The following is a 17329-nucleotide window of genomic DNA, read 5'->3' as shown; positions in this document are numbered from 1 at the left end:
GGAGGGGACAAGCTGGGGGGAGGAATGAGGGGAAGGCTCTGTCGTTCATTAGCAGAGGAGAGCCATTTCTTGGTAGAGTGACCCTCATTTAAGCTGGACCTGAGGAAATTGCTTAAAGAGAAAGCAATTCTCGAGCTCTCACCAGGAAAGTTCAGGTTTTTCTCCACTTTTGCGTAGAAATCCACCAGGACTTGACATTCTCATTAGAATGTTGTTTAAACTTTGGTTTGCAGGTAAGAACTATCGTTTTCACAGCCATAGACAAATGTCAGACTTTTTCGCAGAGTGAATCCGAAATTTGGAAAATCACTGTCATTTTTAATACAAATGAAGCTCAGACGGTTCTCTTGACAGAGCCTTCTAGCTGAAGAAGGGGCAAGAGTCTGATCTCCAAATACAAATTCCCTGTTTCTTGCAGGTGAATTAAATGCTTTCTGCCTTGTATTATTTGCAGAATACTGATGACAAGCTGAGGGGAAGGAGGAAAAAACATCTCTTAAAAAGGAGGAATTTTTAGGCACAAAAAGAAAACCATGTCTGCTAAGTGAGACAGGATGTGATTTGGCCTTAAAAAGATGCAGATTCAGGTGATAAGCGGCTCTCCTGTGCTGAGGTTGGGTAAGTAGCCTTGAGTGGCTGAAAAGGAAGACCAATGGGTGTGGATGAAGTGGGTCCTTCTAGAACCTTCTAGGAACTCTGTTCCTGTCAGTTCATGGACCAGCACACCTTTGTTGGGAAGCACACTATGAGCTTTGCCAGGATTCCATGGGATTCCGATACAACTGGAAAGCAGAAATGGTTGATTTTCTTAAAACTGAAATTTAAAAATGTTTCCCATGGTTCATCTACAAAGCAGCTCGTTTAATAATAATAACTTTTAGCCACCAACGATATTATTGTTTTTCCAAAAGACCCTTTCTAATAGGCTGACCATGAACTACAGACCCTATGTTGGCTGGTAGCAGAGTACCCAGGCCAGGCTGAGCCGTGTGTCCCCTGCAATCGTGGGTCCTTCATCCCATGGGTGGCCAGGTGCTGCCTACACTGATCTTGTGGAAGAATGTGCTTTTGAGGCCAGGACCAAAGCTCTTCCTTCATCCCTTCTCTTCTCTCCCACTAGGCCGAACTTCTCACAGGTGCAATGGCAGGACCTGGTTGTCCTCTCTGGGCCTAACAACCCGAGTGGTGGGCTGTTTTGCAGAGATGGTTGGTGCGGAAGCAATGGTTGTGTCTGTTACAATTCCTGCTCCCTCTTCTTCAGTTCAGATTTGGGTTGAGAAGGGGCTGCCCAGCCAGCCTCCATTTCCCGGCAGCCTGCACCCCTTATATTTTGGTGCACCCAGGCGTGGTAGATTGTATTTTCCAAAAATGATGTCAGCACTATTTCTGGTCCCACCTGCTCTTGCTGCTCTTCCATAGATGTGGAATCTGCCTCCCCTCCTCTTGAACAGGGGTGGGGGTGGGGAGTGGGTCTTTGAGATGGCATCAGCCAACAGAGCCAGCAGATGGGATGCCGTGTGCCCCTTAGGACGCAGCAGGTGGGGCAGCCTCCGCCTGGCTCTCTTTCCTGTGACACGTGGCATTCGGTGCCCTGAGCCACCTAAATCATTCCAGCTGCCCTGGAGCTACCAGGCTGGAGAGATCGCCAGGCATGTGAATGAGGAAGCCTTCACCATGATCCCAGCCCCAGTCACAGCGACCACATAAGAGTCCTTGAGCAAGAACCACCCAGAGACCCTGACCCCAGAAGACCCCCATGTTGGTGAGCAAAATAGGTGATGGTTATTGTTCTAATCCACTTTTATGGTTTTGTTATGCAAAAATAGATAATCAGAATATCGTATAGCCAGTTCTCACCAATAGCATGTGAAGGGAAGGGAAGGGGTCATTTCCAGATCAAGGAGATGAAGAAGTAGGAAGATCAAATGTTCCAGTTTGCCCAGGATAGACTCAGGTTCCATCTATGGTCTTGGCATAATTCTTTTTTTTCCTTTTTGTCTTTTTTACTGACCGGTAATGGGATCGCAACCCTCGGTGTTGCGCCTGCACCACGCTCAGCCAGTGAGCGGGAACCGGTCTCCACATGGGATCCGAACCCTCGGCGAGAGCGCCACCGCGCTTCCCAAGTGGCGCACTCTCCAGTGCACCACCGGGCCGGCCCGGCATAATTCTTAATTACACCTCCTTTCACTCTCAAAAGTGTCCTGGTTTGGGTGATGTGAAGCAGGTTCACTGTGCACTGGTTATCAGCTTCTCTGACTCTGGGGAGATAGAACATACTCATGTGCAACAAGTTACATGAAGTGGATTTGTTACTTACACAAGGCAGCAAGGGACAACAGAAGCCTAGGATTCAGCAAGGGCCAGTTTCCCAAGGCTCAGGAAAGTTGCCTGGGGTGGATGGAGGCTTGAATGCCTGTGCCCCACTTGCCTTGCAGCCGAGGGACACTGGAAAGCAGCCACCCCGGGTTGTATACCCTGGAGCAATGGGAGTCACTGGGCAAAAGCACTGAAGTGACATCCTGTTTCTAGCCGGGAATTGGAACAGAGCCGGGGCTGTTCTGCCAGTTCCTCATCTCAAAATATTGTATTCCCAGCACAGTTTACAGTTATCCTTTGTGTGTGTGTGTGTGTGTGTGTGTGTGTGTGTGTGTGTGTGTGGCTGGCTGGTATGGGGAATCGAACCCTTGACCTTGGTGTTACAAGGCTGTGCTCTAACCAATTGAGCTAATCAGCCAGCCCTCTGCAGTTATTCTTGAGAACTGCAGGTGAGAAGCAGGGAGAACTGGGTCAGTTCAAGGCTACCTGGGGAACTGTCCTGCAAGTGATATGTTATATGGTCACCTTGAAAGAATGAGGTGTGTCTTCTCAACTCTCTCTCCTTCCCTTGGGTTGGTGCAGACAGACAAACATGGTGACCTTGGAGGAGCCACAGGTGGAAGACACTGGGCCCCTGAATCACCACTCAGAAGAGAGCTCCAGACCCCTATTCAAGACTCTAAGTGAACAAGAAATAAAATATTAGGGTAGTTTGAGCCCAGGGGTTCAGGATTTTTTTTTGTTATAGCAGCTAGCATCACCTTAAATTGGTTATGAGCAAAATTAGAAATCTCCATTCCTGGTTTAAAGGAAGAGTACATGGTGCCGGTACCAGAAATCTGCACCTGTTCACTTTACACTTTCAAACCCTGAAATCAAGTGAATTCATGGCTGAGGATAGGCAATTTCTGTGAAAAAGATAACTTATTATTTTTTTAAACCATGCATCACAAGCACGAACAATGTTTCAACTAGTTTTCTTCCCAATTCTTTCTTTAAACGATGAGATTCTCTTGTAACAGTGGGTTCTGTCAGGTATTAAAGAAAGAACTAGGGCCGGCCCGGTGGCGCACTGCTACAGTGCGCCGCTTGGGAGCGCGGTGGCGCTCCCGCCGAGGGTTCAGATCCCACATACAGACCGGTTCCCGCTCACTGGCTGAGCGAGGGGCGGGCGCAGCACCGAGGGTTGCGATCCCGTTGCCGGTCCCGGTCCGGTACGGGCGCGACACTGAGGGTCGCATACAGACCGGTTCCCGCTCACTGGCTGAGCGAGGGGCGGGCGCAGCACCGAGGGTTGCGATCCCGTTGCCGGTCCCGGTCCGGTACGGGCGCGACACTGAGGGTCGCGGTCCGTTGCCGGACATGAAAAAAGACAAAAAGGAAAAAAAAAAAAGAAAGAACTAAATCATCTGTGCTCAAGAAGACTGTGAGCTTTGGGAATCGGATGGACTTAGAGTGAATTCTGGCCCTACTGTTCATGAGTTGTGCCCAGGAAAAACATCATAACCTCCCTGGGTTACGAGTTGTGCCCAGGAAAAATATCATAACCTCCCTGGGTCCCAGGTTCCTTACCTGTAAAATGACAAGAATAGTACTTCTTTTTTTTCTTTCTCCTGCTCCTTCTCCCCCTCTTCTTCCTCTCTCTTCTTCTCCTCTTTCTTTCCTTTGATAAAATTTTGACAAGTAAATCAAGGCACATATGCTATGGGTCAAATGTGTCCCCCAAAAGTATTCCATGTATTGGAAACATAATCTCCATTGTAACAGTGTTAAGAGGGTGGGAAATCCCATTACGGTATTTGAAAGGTGTGGCCTTTAAGAGGTGATTAGATTGTGAGGACTGTGCCCTGGTGAATGGACTGATCCATTCATGAAGTAATGGGCATGGCTCTGATGGCTTTAAAAGGAGAGCAAGTGAGACGATCAGCTCTCTCTTGCTCAGCCCATTCTCGCCATGTGACACCCTGCATTGCTGTGGAGAGTCACCATCAAGAGAAAGGCCCTCACCAGATGCACCTCCTGGGCTGTGGACTTTCCAGCCTCTGAACTATAAGAAATAAATTTTGTTCTTATAAATTGCCCAGTTTCAGGTATTCTGTTATAAGCAACAGAAATGGACTAATACAACATATGTGAGATGAGAGCTCCCAAAGAGCATACAGGGAATGGTAAGTCTCTGCTTGGATGACTTTCAGTTTCCTCCTTGAACTTGTCCCCTCTGACTTGTCCAGTAAGTCAGTGCTCTGGAGAGATGACGGGGTCAGGAGCGCAAATCCTGGTGAGCAGGTGCGCTTGGTGCTTGCATCTCTCGCGCATCCCTTCGTCCACCTCTGACTTCAGCCGTAGCTCAATGAATAGCTCGTGAGCTCAGCCCGTGGGCAGGGACAGCCCTGCCATGTGGTGGTGCTACCCGCTGCGACAGCCTAAAACTAGTGGGAGACAGAAGCTGGTGCATAGATGCCCTGCTTTCCAGGTCTTAGAGGGACAAGCCTGAGGCACAATCTCCATGGCTGCTCACATATCCTCCATGGGTTGAGTCTCAGTGGCTTTCAGTGGCAACCAGCTCAATAACATCTCATTGATCAGCTTTTCCATTTTCCTCGCTGTAGTAGTTTCCCTTGGGCTGCTGTACAAAGTACCCCAAACTGGGTGGCTTAAAACAGCAGGCGTGTATTATCTCACAGTTCTGGAGGCTAGAACGCTGAAATCAAGCTGTAGGTGGGGCCATGCTCCCTCCCAGACCTGTAGGGAAAGCCTCCTCTTTCTGTTCCCAGCTCCTGCTGGCTTGGCAGCAGTCTTTGGCGTTCCTTGGCTCCCGGCTGCATCACCCCAGTCTCTGCCTTTGTTGTCACATGGTATTGTCTCTGTCTCTGTCTTCATCAGTCAGGGCTGGCTGCTTGGCTCAGTTGGTTAGAGCGTAGTGTTGATAACACCAAGATCAAGAGTTCAGATCCCCATACTCGCCAACTACCAAAAAAAAAAAAAAAAAAAGGACACCAGTCAGATCAGATTAGGGGCCCATCCTACTCCAGTATAATCTCATCTTAATTAATGACATCCGCAACAGCCCTGTTTCCAAATAAGGCCACATTCTGAGGCACTGGGAGTTAGGAGTTCAACACATCTTTTTTGGAGGGACACAATTCAACCATCACAGCTATTTCATTGTTTTGCTCTCACCCCTCTTTCCTGGGATCACCTTCCCGCACCCAATCCTTAATGCAGGCTCTGCTTTTGGGGGAACCCAGATTGAGACATTTGGGGCTTAGCTCCTAGCTTCACCACTCTCCAGCTGTGAGGCCTGACTTATTATGTTGCATGGGGTGTGTTAGGCCTTCAGTGCCCTCCCAGAATCAAGATTTGCCTGTCATGTCTCAGGCCTATGCCGACCTTGTGGCTCTAATGGGCAGCAACCTCCCCGAGTGCTGATTCCAGCGCCTGAGCTCCATCTACTTTGAGATGTTTCCATCTTGGGACAGGGCCTTCCCAGTGACCATGAGAAGGGGAGAGGGTGAAACATTGAATGTGGGTTGGGATCTGGTGTGAATGTGGCATGCATACTCCTGTGCATATTCCATGGTTCAGACCCAGTCACATGGTCACCTGGGAATGTCTTTGTGTGCCCAGTAAGAGGAGATGGGACTAGGGAGCATCCAGTCTGCTTTTGCCAGACTTGCCCTCTGAAAACCACCACTTTCTTGTGTGTGAGATGAAATTCACATTCACCTTGCATTTTCAAGTCCCAGCACTGAGTTAGGAGAGCTGCTTTGTGACAGCCTGGCAGCACTCTTCAGTGACAGGAAGCAGTGGTGTGAGTTTGTATTGTGGCCTGGTGTGGCAGGTCATCTGATTGTCACAGTGTCAGCTGCCTCTTCCAACAGGCCTAACCCTGAGGGAAGATTAGACTTCCCAGCCCACCAATATCAGGCTTGGTTGTGAGACTGTAACGTGAGCAGAAGTGACTCCTGCTGTGATGGGGCAGAAACTTTAAGAGGCATTTTGTCATTCTGCCATGACCCCTTCCCTCTGCTGTGAGACCAGCAGGCTTCAGACGGGGGCTGCAGAGGACAGCAAGAAAAACCACAGTTGACCTGCAGTGGACAACAAGGCAATGAGAAAACAACCTCTCTCCCTCTGGCCTGCTTCCTTCCTTCTTTCTTCACTGAGATGTTTGGGATTATTTGTTACTGCAGCATAACATAACCTTTCCTGATGGATACATCAGGAAACCCAGCAATGCCCTCAACTGGTCTTGTCAGTCTCCCCCTCCCTGACATGGTCCCTAAGTGAGAAAGTGTCTCTGGACTTGGGTCCCCAGTCCCAGTGCTGAAACTTCCTGATCTGGGCTGGACACTATGGAGCCCCTTCTTTCCTCAGGTCCAGGGACTGGGAACAAAAGGCCAATCGTTCATATCCCCCAGCACCAGAGGACACAATCGGAGAGAGAGAGCAAGATGGAACCCACAGGCCTCCGTGCCTAAGACCCAACTTGCCTGGACCAAGGGCCTGGCTGCCTCTTGAGAGAGGACAGCAGAGAGGAGGGTGTAGCCCAGCCCTGCCCCTGTTATGTCAGCACGGGGGGGGGATGCAGCCTTCAAGGAGGGATGGCCAGGCCTGTGTTTCATCACTTCCTAGATGGTCCCCATCTACTGCTTAAGTTTGGTAGGAACTCGTGTCAAAGGAGAGAGAAGTGTAGACATATGGGAGCCCTTTGATGCACAGTGACCTGCCCACTAGCAAACAGGCTCCACGCAGACCCTGGCAGCACACCAACTCCTCCTCCCTCGTGCATAGGTGGTGGCTGGGGGTCTACATTAGGGAAGATTCGTGATGAAGTTTTCACCCCGGAAGACTGCAGTGAAAGCCAAGTGAAATCATGTTTGCAAAACTGCTTTATAAATAGTAAAGTGTAATGAAGGCGATGGATATAAACCAATGGGAGGAGGACCCTAATTCTAACACAGGTAGGTTTCCTCAATCAGACCTCTTTTTCCTGGATACTGATTTCTTGTGCTAATTATGAGATGTGAGAAATACCTTCTTTCACATCTAGAACAAGCTGGGAGATATTTTTCTAGCATGTTGTTTCTATGGTACAGACAGATGAAACCATTTATCTAAAAGTTCTCCCTATTAGCATCGAACCAGCTACATCTGATGCCTCTGGAGACAGTGGCCTGCTCCTGGCCCAAGAGCTCACCTTTAATGTTACCTAGCAACAAAAAGGAAACACAGTCTCCTAAGACTTTAAAAAGAAACCCAGTTGCAGCCATAAAGTCTGTTTACAACATTCTAGGGGCTGAGAGAACCACTGAGGAAAAGGAAGTTGCCAAAGAAACCAAAGGGTCATTCTATTTTTTTTTTTTTTTTACAAGAAAATAAAAAATCACCACCATGGATGAATCATAAGCCATGCTGACCATGGGGCTTTCGGCCGGCAGGAAGGCCGAGGGGCATCGAGGCAGCCGGTGGGGCCCTCGGCAGCAGTTTCTCTTCCAGGCCCGCTTGGTGAGAAAGCTTTATTTTCTTCTCTCAGATTTCCTTTTCTCACTCATTTCCAACCTTGCCCACCTCTAATTTCTTCCCGGCATTGCTCACGTTCTCCTTTCTGATTATAGTTGGCTATGATCGTTCTCATTTCTTTTTAGAATATTTATTTCTCGACCCACCCACTTCATTTCTGCTCCCTGGGAGTGTTTACTCATGCAACAAAATGCTAATGTTATAGAAAACATGCCAGAAAGTGCCAGTAAACAGAGAAAAAGATCCCCCAGCCCCATGCTCAGCAGCCCCAGGAGCCGTGGCTGGAGGGAGGTGGTCTATGGTGCAGGGCCTGGAAGGCCCCGTGGGTTCCTGGGGTAGCTCGGGACCCATGGGCTGGCTCTGTTGGAGGAAGAGTCATCCACTCAGCCGCAGTTGGAGAGCACCAAGAAGAGCCACTGTTAACACTGAATTGCTTCTTTGCAGGAGCTTGGGACCAGGGTGGGTGACAGGTGGGCAAAGGGGGGCGTAGGGCCAGAGGTGAGCTGGACACCCTGGGAGGTGGCCCATACCTGGCGTACTTGGAGCTATTCTAGAACACTCCACAGTGTACTCTCATTCCTCTGCTGCTCTCCTTTCTTATCCCTGCAGGCCTTGGCGGGAAGCTGTGGTGTGGCTCAGGGGTGAGTGTGGACATAGGAGACACTTCCTGGGTCCTTTTCCCTCCCACCTGATAGGTTCCCTGCGAGGGGCTGGTACTCACACTTCAAGGGAAATTCATTCATTCAGTAGACATTTATCATCCCACTTCTGTGTGTCTAGCAGAGTGTTTAAGCCCACTGACTACCGACTCTGGGGCAGATTGCCTGGGTTCAAATCCTGGCTCCACCACTTACAAGCTGTGTGACTTTGGGCAAGTCTCTGTGCCTAGGTTTCCTCTGTGGAAAGAGGATAATAATAGTAATATGTTATTCAGAATGATTAAATGAGGCAATATTGTAAAGCATTTAGCAGAGCATCTGGCATACAGTAAACATGTTATGAATGTTTGTTCAATAAAAAGAAGCTGTTCTAGGTGCTGAGAATACAGAGACGTCCCTGCCCCTGTGGATGGTGGGTGTAGATGAACAATAAACGTGTAAACAGATAAACAATATCATTACAGTGTCACAAGGAAAGCTGAACCAGCAACAGGATAGAGGGTAAGTAGCAAGGAGAGGATGTAAACGGGGAAGTGTGAGTCGAGGTGGGTCTTACAGAGCTGGGGTATCCACACAGAGATCTAAATGATGAGCAGGATCAGCTGTGCGAGTCCAGGCAGCAGGAAGAGCATGTGCAAAAGTCCAGTGTGCTGGAGCACAAGGAAGGTGGGTGTGGCTGGAGCATGGGGTGGGAGCTGGGGGGGATGGGAGAAGTTGAGCATGAATAAGGACAGAGAGAAGCAGCAGGCCCAGGTCCTGTGGTACCCATTGGGTCCCAGGAAGAAATTGAGATTCTTTTCTTTTTTTTTTTTTCCTTTTTGTCTTTTTTTACTGACCGGTAACGCGATCGCAATGCTGGGTGTCGTGCCCGCACCTCGCTCAGCCAGTGAGCGGGAACCGGTCTCCACATGGGATCTGAACCCTCGCCTTTTTGTCTTTTTTTACTGACCGGTAACGGGATCGCAATGCTGGGTGTCGTGCCCGCACCGCGCTCAGCCAGTGAGCGGGAACCGGTCTCCACATGGGATCTGAACCCTCGGCGGGAGCGCCGCTGCGCTCTCAAGTGGTGCACTCTCCAGTGCGCCACCGGGCCGGCCCATTGAGATTCTTTTCTAATTACAGTAGGAGACTGTATTAGTTTCCCAGGACAGTAGCAACAAATTACCACAAGCTTGGTGGCTTACAGCAACAGTTAAGATGTCTGTAGAATTGTAAAATTACACGATTCCTGACGGCATCCAATCCAAGGCAAAGCCTTGCTTCCTTGAATTCTCCCTAAAACACACAACACAAGCCTGAATCCTAGAGATCTTACTGAGATGCCCCAGGATGCCTGATGAACTGTGTTCACCCTGTGGCATCAACTCAATTCACCAACTGTGTTCAACTACAAGTGTGCTTGTGGTGGTCTTTGGTTGGCTGAAGGGCAGGGTGGCTTTCTGGGTGTGAGACCTGTGCAGTAGACAGGGCCCTGTACTCCAAAGGCCCCACACTTGGTTTAATGCTCTGCTGCTCCCATATTGCAATTCTTAATATGTTTTGAACAAGGGGATCCCTATATTCATTTCTCCTTGGGCAGCACAAATTAGGTAGCTGGTTCTGCTGAAGGGCATTGATGCTGGCTAATGCCAGGGTCACTGTGGTAGAGGATGTGAGGAGTGAGTGGATTCAGGACTTTTTGACCAGGATCTCCAGGACTGGTTGATATTTTGGGTTTGGATGGGAGAACGCAGGGAAGAGATGGATAAATCCTGAATTTGGGGCTGTGTACTTGGGCATGAGTGCCCTTTATCGAGATGGGAAATGCCAGGTGAATAAGTCAATCAGATTTTGGAGTAGGCGGGCAGGAGTCAAGAGACTCGGTTTGGTGAAAATATACTCCCCACCAAACAGTATGAAATAGGAATGGGATGTTACATTTTTAAAAATTAGTGTCCCAATATTATACTATAGTTTTGCAAGTTGTCACCATGGGGGTACAACTGGGTAAAGGTTCCCGAGCTCTGTCTGCATTATTTCTTACAACTGCATGTGAATCTGTGATCATATCAAAATGAAAAGTTTAATTAAAAAAATTGGTGACCCAGAAAATCAGGACGTGAATGATAGTGGTAGGCAGCTCGGGGCAGGCACATTTGTATTCATCAGTTCTGAAATCTGCAAGGAGTTCGGGGGCAGCTCACAGGCAGGCACAGCACAGCGAAGGGGCCGTTTGTGGTGTCTGAGGGCACAGTGACAGCAGCTGTGGCACCTGAGTGTCCCTCTGTGGTCTCACATTGAGGGCTGATGAGGTGGAGAGAGACTCATGTCTCTGAGGCCCAGGCAAGTGAGGGGTGAACTTGGCTCTGGAAAGTTCTCCGAGGAAAGCGATGTTACCACTCACTTCTTAGCAATTTCAGATCACTTCAGCAGTGGGACAGACACAGGGCCACTTTGGGCCAGAATGAGTTCCGCTGGTCTCCCCTTTCATGCTTTCATTAGCTAGAGGCAGGCTTTTGGGCTGGGGGAGGGGGGAGCAACTCATCTTGATATTTGCAGATTTATTCACAGAACTCCCCACACATCTGGAGGAGAATATATGACTTGCCCCCTGGAGGAAATAGTTAAATGAATCGCTAAAGCACAAAATGTTCCTGTAATATTGCCTCCATATTTTATTAGATGCAGATGAGCATGAATTATTGTGAAGCCAACAGGAGGGTTTGCAAATTTGGTTCTTGCCTTTTTCCACAAACAACTCTTCCTCATCTAGATGGTTATGGGAAGACTTTAATGGATGTTGGTTTGGGACGGGACCATTGAGTAGCACACTCATTCATTCATTCACCCATTCATCCATCCATCAAACATTTATTGGGTATCCACCATATGCCAGGTAATTCAAGCTAAATTTCAGCTGCAGGTATCATTTTTGTTGACCTCCCTTCAAATGACACCACCACTGTACAAGGTTCTTCTGAGATGTGCCATTTTTGTTTTATTGCTTTGTGGGGGACACCTTTTCAGGGAGGAGACTTCCTTTCGTGGATCTCAGACTGCCCCTGTCCTCCCCATGCCACAGGGAAGAAGGCACATTTTTACATCCTCCTCCATGGTTGGAAATGGTACTTACAATTATTAAATTCCTTTTTCTTACAATCACCTCATTTGCATCAAAGTGTGAAATTTCTTGGGAGAAAAATGGACACAGTCCTTTAAAACCGACTTTCGAGTTGAAGGGATTGTATTAGTTTCTCACACTCCGAGTGGCTCTGCCAAATTGTTCCCAGCTGGACATGCGAGAAGTCTGGCTTCCATTCAGAATCCCCAGCATGGGGTGGGGGAGCTGGGGATGAGAGGATACACAGCCTCTATTTCTCGTCCCCACTTGGGAGGTTGAGTGTAACAGGAGGGATTGTGAGATGGTGGAACCTGCAGTGATTAGAGGGCTTTCACATGCGCCCTCTGCCACCAACAGAGAGGGGTGAGTGAGGTTGTGGAGTTTTGTCTCTGCCTGCCTTGGCCTGAGCTGGTGGTGCTGGCTCAGCAGAGAGGATGGTCCTCGTTCCATCCCAAGAGAGCTTTCAAGGCTGTCAGGACCACAGCAAACTGACATCCTGGGGACTGTGGAATCTGCTGCAAGGGAGACTTTTAAGAAAAAGCAAGAGGTAAAGGGCACCCTGAGGCGTCGCCCCTCCTGCACGGCGACCCTTTACCTGCCCTAGGCACAGGATTCTCACAGCAGACTGAAGAGTAGGCTGGAGCAAGGCAGTTCTCCTTGTCCCCAATTTGAGGGCAGAGAAACAGTTCAGAAAATCCAGTAACTCACCTAAGATCCCCCAGTGAGTTGTGGAGATTGGATTTGAACTTGCTGTTCTTCCTGTACATCCTGGCTTCCCAGACAGCAGCTGTGTATTGACCCCTTTCAAAAGCAAAAAATATTGTAAAAAAAATATGTATTGGGAAGCTTCTCTAAATGTATTGGGAAGCTTCTATGATGAGGCCCCTAGGTAGGAAAGGGCACCCTTTACTGTATCTATTTTCAGGTTAGTTAAATTGTGGAGAATGACCTGGAATGTCTAGACGGGTCTTCTCCTGTCTGAGGGCTGCTATGTATTGGGAAGCTTCTCTGATGAGGCCCCTAGGTAGGAAAGGGCACCCTTTACTGTATCTATTTTCAGGCTAGTTAAATTGTGGAGAATGACCTGGAATGTCTAGACGGGTCTTCTCCTGTCTGAGGGCTGCAGTTTAGGATCGAGACAGGCAGACACGTAGGCTATCCTACATTCCAAACAGTGGCACCTGGTTGGTTAGAAATTCAGAAAACAGAGTTGGTTAGAAACTGAAATTCAAACTAATTATTCCCCAAATCCAGAGGGCTCAGGGAATAGGTGGGTGGGAGGAGCAGGGGGTGTCTGGTTCTCATTAACTGAGCATTCATCAGAAGACTCTTTGGTTCAAATGTTCAGATTTGTTCTGAAAAAAATATTCAAATTCAGAATGTCTATTTTGGCAAATGGAGTAGAATAAATGTAGTTGTATCTTTACTTGATAATCTGTTTTTTGGCAGCTGGCTAGTATGGGGATCTGAATCCCTGAACTTGGTGTTATGACTCTACACTCTAACCAACTGAGCTACCGGCCAGCCCTGCATCTTCATATGAATAATTGAGGATCCTCTCTGGGCCAGGGTTTTACATGGAAATTCTCAACATGGTCTTCTGGAAATGCCCTGATCTCAGAGTCAGAAGACCCAGGCTGGAGTTTGGCTCTGACACTGACTGCAGGACTTCAGGCAAGTCACCATGTGCTGAGTTCCAACTCTTTCCTCTGTAACAGTGGAAGAGGGTAGCATCTGCTTTATGAATCATCTAGGGGTGCTGTGAAGCTCATATTAAATGAGATGATCTGTCTTCTCACTCTGACTTTCAGACCACTATGCGACTGTGCAAATATGAACTGCTGTAACCAGCCAGGTGATAGGGTGTCAGAGGAGACAGGACCAAATGTCTTCTTAGATCCAGGTTTGGATTGGGAAGTTTCTTGTTTTATTTCACAGGTGGGAAGAACAATCTTTGGTAGCTTAGCTTATTTCTTGGGGGAGGGGAAACAGAGAGAGAGAGCTACTAGATCCCACGCTAGGGCAGGGTTCTTGGTGGAGTTGGGAGTAAGGGGTAGAGAGAGGAGTCTGGGCAGCTGTCGCGGGTGAGGGATTCAAAATGCCAAAGGATGGGAAAAGGTATGCTAAGAAGCATTAATGTGTAATATTCTTTGAGAGCCATAAGCATAGATCAGATATCTTTTGATAGGTTTTATTTAAAGGGTATATTTTTTGAAGGCCACATTGGAACTAGGCCACATGGGGCCCTGGGATTTATTTGGATTACACTTAGGGAGTGACCATCAGAATTTTGGAACTCAAGTGTGCTCAGTTGTACCACTTATTAATATAATCACCCAAAATCTGAGCAATAATATAAAAAAGAATTTGTCCTGTAATAATTTCCCTGGTTCCTGGAAGGGAGCTTCTAAGTTCTTGCAATTTCTTGAAGAATTTGTGTTAGAAGAATGGATGTTATTCATAGTGGGCCCCATCAATCACACCTGAGCTTATGTTAATGAGATGACTCAGGATGGGAGCTGGCCAAGTTACAAAGATCAGCCATGTGATTAGACAGTTGGGGCTCTGAGCCACATGATAGCCCAATCTGTGCAGTGGGATGGTGGGCTGCGAATTGAGTTTAATCATGTGGCTAGTGATTCAATTAATCATATCTGTAATGAAACCCCAATAAAAACTCTGGACATTGAGGCTTGGTGGAGCTTCCTGGTTGGTGAACCCATAGGGGTACAGATGTCATGGGGAGAAGACATGGAAGCTGTGCACTTGGGACCCTCCCAGAACTTGCCCTATGTGTCTCTCTGATTGGCTAGTACTGATTTGTATCCTTTATGATAAAACTGTAAGTATAACACTAACCTGAATTCTGTGAGTCATTCTAGCAAATTATTGAACCAAAGGAAGGCTGTAAAAATAAATGTGTGGCCAGTTGGTTGGAAGTGTGGGTGGCCTGGAGACCCCTGAACTTGTGGCTGCCATCTGAAGTGGGGGTAGTTTTGTTGTGAACCATTCCCTAGAAACTGTGGAGTCTGTTGCTAACTCTGGGAGGTTAGTTGGTTGGAAGTGTGGGTGGCCTGGAGACCCCTGAACTTGTGGCTGCCATCTGAAGTGGGCGTAGTTTTGTTGTGAACCATTCCCTAGAAACTGTGGAGTCTGTTGCTAACTCTGGGAGGTTAGCATCAGAATTACATTGCAGTAATTGCAGAGCCAAGAGAACACACTTTATTTCATTTTTTTTAATCAAAAAATATCTCGAGTGCTTATTTTGTGTCATGCCTGGTGGTGGGTGCCACATGTACCACCTAACTGTGGAACGTCATGTTACTAAAGGAATTCGTAAAGCTTAGAATACCACCCGTGTCAAAGGGATGATACTGTGAAAAACACACTGAGATCAGAATGACTATTTTTGGGAGGATGCACAGATCTGGAAGACCAGATTTTCACATAAATTCATTAAACCAAGGAAGTCTAAAAGCTTCATGAAGTTAAGGGCTGGAAAGTAATTTTTAGCATTACATTAAGAGGTCCCCCATTTCTTAAGAACTTGGAGTCAATTCTTGATAGACCGAGGCAGATCATTTCTCTGTCCTTAAGATCTCCTTGGGATGTGTCAGTTGTGGTGAGTTTGCTGTGAGGGAAACTTTGAGATTACTGTTAGCAAGGACTTGAGAAATACATGGGACATGGTCTACCAAGAGCAGGAGGAAGGGTCTGAGGTCATCCTGAGTCCTCACGTGGATGGGTGGGCCCATGGCAGAGAATCGCTGGGGGATAAAAACCTGCAAGATCCCACACTGGGGTATTTCTGTCCTGGATACCATGGCCTGAGTTTCCAAAGTGGACAATGTCTTGGCCCGGAGGAGCATCTGGCTGGCTTTCATTTGTTAAAGAGCATCTAAACAGATGGGGAAAATGGGTCACCATGGACCACACATCAGGTGCTGTTGAACAAAGTTTGGACCTTCAGATGTGGTGGGCCAGGTGCTTGTGAGAACTTCCTGGCAGCAGTTGTTGAATAAGCTGGGATTTTGCTACAAAATACATCAGGTGCTGTTGAACAAAGTTTGGACCTTCAGATGTGGTGGGTCAGGTGCTTGTGAGAACTTCCTGGCAGCAGTTGTTGAATAAGCTGGGATTTTGCTACAAAATAGAGTGGCTCCTCAATTCTCACTATTAGACTCACCAGAGTTGGGGATGGAAAGGATCCTTTCAGCAGCCTTCCAGGATCAATGGCTAGAGTGAATGTTCAGCAGCAGACAGGTGTGGGGAGCTGGGAGAAATGCAGTGTGCCCAAGCTCTGAAGACAATCCCTGCAAGCCTGTCCCAGTGGGTGGGTCATCAGAAATCCTCCCAGAGCCAGCTGGGGCTGGAAGGAGGTGTCATGTCCCTGACATGCTCCCAGGGAGGCCGAGTGGGTCAGAGCAGCATCACCAGATGCCTGGCCTTCTATCCCCTGGTGTTTCACAGACAGATTTCATGGCCACTCAGGCTTTTCAGAAATCTGGGGGTGAGAATGGCCCTGCGCCTTCTTCAGATCTGGCAGCAAGAAACATGTAGTGACCAACATTCCCCACAAGGGAAAGGGCTGGCTGGATGCAACATCCTCCCCTACAGCAGATGCAGACTGTGGTGCTGGAGAAGGAGTGATGATCCCCTGACATGTCAAACTCTCCAACCCCCGCACCTTCTGGAAGAAAATGTAGCGGGCCAGGCTGACAGAGTCTGGCGGCCTCACAAGAGGCCCCTGGGAAGAAGGGGAAATATGCATGTGCTTGTGTGAGTGTGTGTCTGTGTGAGTGTGAATGGAGGAAGAATGTGTGTGAGTGTGTAAGTGTATGTGTGAATATATACAACTATGAGTGTGTGACTCATCCGTGCTGGCTGCCATAACAGAACACCTTGGACTGGGGGGCTTGTAAACAACAGAAATTTATTTCTCATAGTTCTGGAGGCTGGAAGTCCAAGATCATGGTGCTGGCATACTGGTGTCTGGTGAGGTTCCTCTTCCTGGTTCATAGGCAGCTGTCTTCTCACTGTTCCTCACCTGGTAGAAGAGGCGAGGTTTTCTCTAGGGTCTCATTTATGAGGGCACTAATCCCATCCACGAGGGCTCTACCCTCATGACCTAATCACCTACCAAAGGCCCCACCTCCTAATACCACCACACTGGAGGTTAGGATTTAAATATATGAATTTGGGGGTGGCACAAACATTCAGTCTATAGCAGTGTGTGTGTTTGAATTTGAGTGTGAATAAGGAACTGTGTGAGTGTAAGTGTGAGTGTCCATGTGTGTGAGTATGTGTAAGTACATGTGTGCAGGCTTGGGTGTGCGTGTGAGCGACAGTGAATGTGTGCCTGTGTATGAGTGAGTGTGAGTGGGAACATGAATGTTTAAATGTGTGCATTGTGTGTACTTGTATGTGAATGTGTGTGAATGAGTGCATGAGTGTGGGATATACGAAGATGTGCATATGTCTGAATTTATGAGTGTGTGTGTGAGTACGAGTGAGGGAGTTTGTGTTTAAATGTGAGTGTGTGAGGTAGTGTGCACGGATGTGAGTGTGCATTTGTGCACTTAGGGGGAAGTGTGATGAGGTGGAGATCCTGATCCACTATTCTTCAAGGAAGGGCTAACTCTCAAGAGAGAGAACAGCTAAAGGGATACATACTGGAGGGGGGTCACAGGGCAGAAATGCAGGGAGGATTGAAGGGCTCAGAGAGGAG

At 48.1% G+C, this 17329-nt stretch overlaps 1 pseudogene; it reads right to left on the bottom strand.

Moving 5' to 3' along the window:
- Window positions 1-17329, bottom strand: part of LOC103588396 — a 50220-nt pseudogene that overhangs the window by 27014 nt on the left and 5877 nt on the right.

The sequence above is a fragment of the Galeopterus variegatus genome, unplaced genomic scaffold (assembly GCF_000696425.1).
Source record: "Galeopterus variegatus unplaced genomic scaffold, G_variegatus-3.0.2 Scaffold566, whole genome shotgun sequence".
Lineage (NCBI taxonomy): Eukaryota > Metazoa > Chordata > Mammalia > Dermoptera > Cynocephalidae > Galeopterus > Galeopterus variegatus.
The sequence above is the reverse complement of the archived record's forward strand: the minus strand, read 5'-3'. Positions and strand labels throughout refer to the sequence as shown.